This window comes from Strix aluco, chromosome 7, assembly GCF_031877795.1.
Source record: "Strix aluco isolate bStrAlu1 chromosome 7, bStrAlu1.hap1, whole genome shotgun sequence".
Taxonomy (NCBI): domain Eukaryota; kingdom Metazoa; phylum Chordata; class Aves; order Strigiformes; family Strigidae; genus Strix; species Strix aluco.
Window position 1 is genome coordinate 33,743,756 of NC_133937.1, and position 6,775 is coordinate 33,750,530.

Sequence of the window (6,775 nt, forward strand, 5' to 3'; positions counted from 1 at the left end):
ATTTAATGGATGAACCACTTGGTGGATAAGGGATTGGCTGGATGGTTGCACTCAAAGTGTTGCAGTCAATGGCTCGACGTCCAAGTGGAGAGCAGTGACGAGTGACATTCCTCAGGGGTTAGTGTTGGGACTGGTGCTGTTTAACATCTTAGCGACACGGACAGTGGGACTGAGTGCACCCTCAGCAAGTTTGCTGAGCACACCAAGCTGTGTGGTGCGGTCGACATGCCGGAGGGAAGGGATGTGCCATCCAGAGGGACCTGGACAGGCCGGAGAGGTGGGATGTGCAAACCTCATGGAGTTCAACAAGACCAAGTGCAAGGTCCTGCACATGGGCTGAAGCAACCCCATGCGAAAATACAGGCTGGGTGGAAAATGGATTGAGAGCAGCCTTGCAGAGAAGGACCTGGGGGTATTGGTTGACGAGAAGCTCAACATGACCAATGTGTGCTCACAGCCCAGAAAGCCAACCGTGTCCTGGGCTGCATCAAGAGAAGCGTGACCAGCAGGGCGAGGGAGGGGATTCTCCCCCTCTGCTCCACTCTCGTGAGACCCCACCTGCAGTGCTGTGTCCAGCTCTGGGGGCACCAACACCAGAAGGACATGGACCTGCTCAAGTGGGTCCAGAAGAGGCCACGAAGATGATCAGGGGCTGGAGCACCTCCCCTGTGAGGACAGGCTGAGTTGCGGGTGTTCAGCCTGGAGAGAGAAGGCTCCAGGAAAATCTTACAGCGGCCTTCCAGTACTTAAAGGGGCTACAGGAAAGATAGGGAAGAACTTTTTACAAAGGCATTTAGTGACAGGATGAGGGGGAATGGCTTTAAACTGACAGAAGGCAGATTTAGATTAGATGTAAGGAAGAAGTTCTTCATGGTGAGACACTTGCACAGGTTGCCCAGAGCAGTTGTGGCTGCCCCCTCCCTGGAAGGGTTCAAGGCCAGGTTGGACGGGGCTTTGAGCTGCCTGGGCTAGTGGAAGGTGTCCCTGCCCATGGCAGGGGGGGTGGAACTGGATGATCTTTAAGGTCCCTTCCAACCCAAACCATTCTGAGATTCTGCGATTACTGGAGTGAGTCCTGCACAGGGCACAAAGATGATTAAGGGACTGGAGTGTCTTTCATAATAGGAGAAGCTGAGACAGCTGGAACGCTTCAGCCCAGAGAAGAGAAAGCTCAGGGGGCTCTCATCAATGTGTATAAATACCTGATGGCAGGGCATGAAGAGGAGGGAGCCAGACTCCTCTCAGTAGCGCCCACTGGCAAAACAAGAGGCAATGGGCACAAATTAAAAAATAGCACATTCAATGTAAGACAAGAAGATAATTTTTGCTGTGAGTGTGGTCAAACACTGGAGCAGGTGACCCAGAGAGGTTATGGAGTCTCCCTCTGGGGAGATATTCAAAACCTGACTGCACATGGTCCTGAGCAACCTGCTGGAGCTTACCCTGCTTGAGCAGGGGAGATAAAGTAGATGATCTCAGGAGGTTCCTACTAACCTGAATGATTGTGACTCTGTAATTTACATCATAGTATAGCTTCAAGAAAGAAACATCAAGTTTGTGAAAACTCATTTGAGAGCTGTACCTTTGTGCTGTAGGAATCAGAAATAGTGGGTTAATATTAAACAGCTTTTTCTTTAATGTCATCATGTTAATTACCTTACTTATTTGGTATATTTCTCAATCATTCTGCAGAATCAAAAATATTTTCCAGAAACAAGTCACATTCAGAAGTAGAATATTTCTACATTTGCCCATATGTATTTGATTCCTGAAACATGTTTAGAAGAAAATGAAGGGAGATTTTGTATTAGAAACAGTCACTATCTCTACGTCTGTATCAGCCACTGGTTAATTTTAGAAAATAGGGATATTTGAAATTTGAACTAATCCCCTCTGTGCAAATGCCCCATGCCTGACTATTTCTCCAATAGTCTCATCTTTTCCAAAACACTGCAAACCCACCAGACTGACCTCATGTTCATATATCTGTTTAATTTCAAACCATTCTGTAAGAAATGCTATAGATTTACAAGTCTCATCGACTTTCAGTGGAACTCAAAAGTGTTCAAGCTCACTCAAAATCTGCTGTTTTGAGACAAGCTACACAACTAGTTTTTAATAAAATTCTATCAGTACACAGAATTTATAAAACCAGCATTTTGTGGATGTGGATGCTTGGGATTACTCCAAGCAGTAATGCCAGTCAATAGGTTCTTTTCCTTCAAAATAAGGCATATTTCATTGCATCAGCTGAATGTTACTCAGACATAGGGACGAATATCTTACGTGGAACTGTGAACATTACGTATTCTTCAGAAGTCGTACTCTGAAAAGCTTTTCAGTTTACAATCACATCTAGCTTCAAAAAGGTGAGGTATTTTAAAGAATATGTAGCAGCAATATTTCCTTTCTCTTTTTTTTTAACTGAGTCTTGAACTGAAAAAAACTATTAAAGATAACAATGGAAATAGGGGGAAATAGAGAATTTTATCTTCACAATTCACGCAGCAGTCCCCTAGCCTCAGGGGAACTATTTAAACCTTGTTTATAGCAAAAAGTATGATCAAAATAGTTATAAATGTAACACAACTTCCATATAAGATCTGAAAAATCTGGGGGTTTATGCAAAAAATACCAGCAACGGGAGGCAAGTTTTTGAAAAAATAACATATTTTTGAATTAAAGAAACCTAAATTAGTGCAATGGAAAAAATGAAGTCAGTTATAAATTCATATGATCTTATGGGCTTATCTCAAAATGATAGTCAAGCTTTTGCTCCAGATGGTGCAATAGTGTTTGTGACATCCACTTTGAACTGCAATCTAGTTATGTGTCAAGCAGAAGAGTCCATTATTCACAGCATCAGTGCTGGGGAAAGAAGGTTAAAAGTTCAAGACATGCCCCAAGTGATTAAGGTTGTAAAAATCAGGAGATATACCAACAGGGAAAAAAAAATGCCATTCTTCCTTTTCTTCTGTACTCAGTTTGTCCCAAAAAATACGTTTAAGCAAAAATACCACAGGATAAAGGAAAGCCCCAATTCTCAACAGTAATGCAAAAATTACCTTTTTATTTGAACTCTTTAAACTCCTTTGCTACCAGCTTCACTTTTCCTGGAAAGAAACAGAAAGGCTTCCCTTAAAATCTGTCAGCAGGTTACAGGACTTGAGATCTCAATTAACACCATTTCTCACTCGCCGCAATATTCATTTCAACTATTATGTACTTGTAACTAACTCCGATTTCAAACTTTATTTTTCAAATATCCCACAGATCATCAGTTCATTTGGACTAGTCAGGTTTCACTTCTCAGTCATGTAAGCCTTTGATCTGCTAACCAGTAACAGATAACCTACAGATAGCTTCCAACCACCCCAAAAGTTTCTGTATTTGGAACTGCAAGTACTGCTTCTCAAATAGTTGAGCAAATTTAGGGGGTTTCTAATCCAATATAAAAGGAAAGAGGAAGACGCAAAGCCTGAAGTGTGGAGCTAAAAAAATTTAGATGAAAAACTTTTGCAAAATTCTTTATAGTGAGAGTAATGAGTGGAAAGATTTACAAAAAAAAAAAAAAAAAAATTAAAAAAAAGGTACTTTAGTGCTCAGAACCTTTAAAAAGATAGCAAATCATTCTTTTCAGAAACGTATCTCGTTTCAACAAACAGGTCACAAAAGTAGAAGACTAATTCCCTTCTAACTAATACATTACTTTTTCTGTCTGCTGTCTGAAATGCACATTCAAACTAGAACATCAGGAAAACTAATCTGACCATAAAAAAAGAGATGATGAACAAGAATAAATTCTACTGATTTACATAAAAGTAAGTTTTTCTTTAGCAGTAATTATCCAGCCTTGGAACTAGAAAAGTTAAGTACATGTTCCTGCTTTTCTAACTCTCTGTTCATCTCTGAGTTTGACTGCTGGTTTCTATAAATTGCAAACGTATTATGGCCACGTTGCCACATCATTTGTGAAATTATATCAATACCTCATATGCAGTAACTGAATTTCACAGATCCTGATAACATTCAGACTCTGTACATATTTATAAATGTATTAACATTTCAGAGTATGATATTGACAATATACTGTCAAAGATCCCTATAATCCATCATCAGGGTCCCTGAACTAGGCAATAACGCCTTAAAGCTCATAACAGTTACTTCAAAATGCACACACAAAGAATCATGTAGTAAACTCCTGATATCCGAGACTAAACCTAGCATTCATCAATAACCTGTGCATTACATTAAAAAAATCTACACACTACAAAAGTTACATCACAGAAATTTGAGCACAATCTTCTGTAAACTCAAAAATCAGCTCAAAAACTTGTCTTTAAATATTGTGTGTTCCAAATCACCTTTAGAGTTAGGATGATAAATGAAAGCCTATCAGTTCTCACATTTTAGTTCAGCAGGCTTCTTTGGAGAAGGCTAGGCTCACTCTCGCACAGCAGGAGCTGAACAGACCCACAGGAAGAATCCTCAAACTTTAGAAAGAAATTAGTACTAAAACCCACTCAACTTGAAGTAACCGTTGGAGCGGAGAGATTACTCAAGGCAAGTGAACTCTTATATGAGTACTTTGGAAATTAAAATAATAATGCTAGAGGGAAAAAAAAACCCACCTAAATCACTATTAGAAATTTCCCAATATCCAGTATATATATTACTCAAATTCTTGGATTTTTTTTAATCTAGACTCAAAGCCCAATCTAAATGTTGTGTTCAGCTGCATCCCAGGACCAAAGTTTTTGTTTACTGTTGTACATAAAGTTATATTTAGCTTTCTTACTGAAGTTTATGCTTTATACAATACAGAATATTAAGAATTAAAAGAAACACTGCAGAAGCATTTTAGGTGTAAAATAAAAAGAAATATGAAGAAGCCATTTTTATTTAAGAAATTAAAATGCCTCAAAACCAGTAATGTACTTGTACAAGAGTATTTGTATCGCCAAGCTAAAAAGGCAATCCTGATTTTATTGGAAATGTCATGCAGTTTTTATGTACTCAGACTTGACTTCAAAGAAGACCCTGTCAGGGGAATGAGCACACGTTACTCTTCTGTGAAATCCTACAAGAACACAGATGGCAGTGAGACCATGGTCTTAATTGATTTAAGGGGCAAGTTTATATCTTTAAAGCAACATTTTAGAACAGCAAAAAGCAAATCCTTTATGTGACACTTAAGCATGGCGTATTATACTTGGTTTTAGAGTGCCCCAGATTAGCACCACATATAAATACTCAAGTGACATACAAAGCATCTTGTGAAAAAAGGAATGCACACAATACAATATGATAAATGAGGAACAGCTGATCATAATTTATTTCCTGGCATGAGAGATATAGTAAGACAAAAAAATTATGTACAGCTGCTCTCAAAAGAAACACAAGACTCATTTCTCTATCCACCCAAAATACTATGCAATCTAAAAGATTTTGGGAGAAAATCCATTGAGAAGACAACAAAATATGGTGTTACTGGACACGTCTAGGAAAGTGATGACTGAAAGCTTATACGGACAGTTTTGTACATTTTAAATGCACGTGTTGATATAAATGAAATATCTTCATTGTTTAAAAACAAAAAAGAACTATTGTAGGGTGTCATTTGTACCTGGTTATTTCCCAAAGGACAAAGTCATACCAATCACAGGCTTTTCCTCACTGGATTTGTTCCTTGGGGCTTGCTACATATACTTTGATTCGAGAGTTTTTAATTACACTTTAGCCTGTTAGCACCATGGGGCCAATAAAAATAAGAGAAATAGAACTAAATTCTTTTCATTCAACACGACTGTTAACTAAACACCAATTAATTATACCCACACGAGCCTAATGAAGATAATGGGGTTGCAGAGAGTTCACCGATGGTATGAAGTGGCTTGCAGTATCCTAACCTTAATCAGTTAACTACTTCATAATAGGCAGGATCATAGGATAAGCCATCCTCTTTCTACATGCTTACAATTACTATTACTGTTAATGGAAATTACAGGGCCATACAGATAATTCATGTAACGTTCACTTGATCAGGAACCAAAAATGATAAATACTTGAGGAGAATCTTTACTAGTATTTCAGTTTATTAACAAAAAAAAAAAAAAAAAAAAAAGCACAAGGTTATTTGTATCACTCTGGTTCAGCTCATTACTTTCCTAAAGGGAAATTTGACAAGTTTCTTTTCCCAGGCAGTTGATCAATACCCATAGAGCAATACATGAAGCTGTTTCTCCACAACGCATTTTATTTAAAGCCCTTGAAAAGGCAGAAGCTGGGAAACTGATCTAGAGGCACTTGAAATGTATCAGAAGGTACAGCTCTTGCATTAGGTTGTATTATCTCAGTTATGGCAATGCTCTCGGAGCACCACACCAGCACCACTACCTCCAGAAGTCTGTTCTTCCAGGAATATTTAATCATACCAGAGTTTTCTGGGCCAAGCACATGCATGCAACACAGATCTGGGACTACTCCGCTGCTGCCACCTGGGCTCACCAACCGCACAAGCCCCTCCGAGCAGTAACACACCCAAAGGAGCAGCCGCCCACCACGCAAACATATGCTGAATGAGGAAAATCTAACGAGGTCTTCTCTGCCTGCTCTCCTCAAGGAACGGGTACTGTCAGTTTAGAAACTTCTTCCGAGGAAACAGCTTAAAAAAAGAGGGTTTAACTCTCTGGAGAGGTACCATACTATTTCTGAAGGATGTGAAAGGAAAAGAAAATGATTCAGTAGGGATTTTTCTTCATTATCACCCAACCTA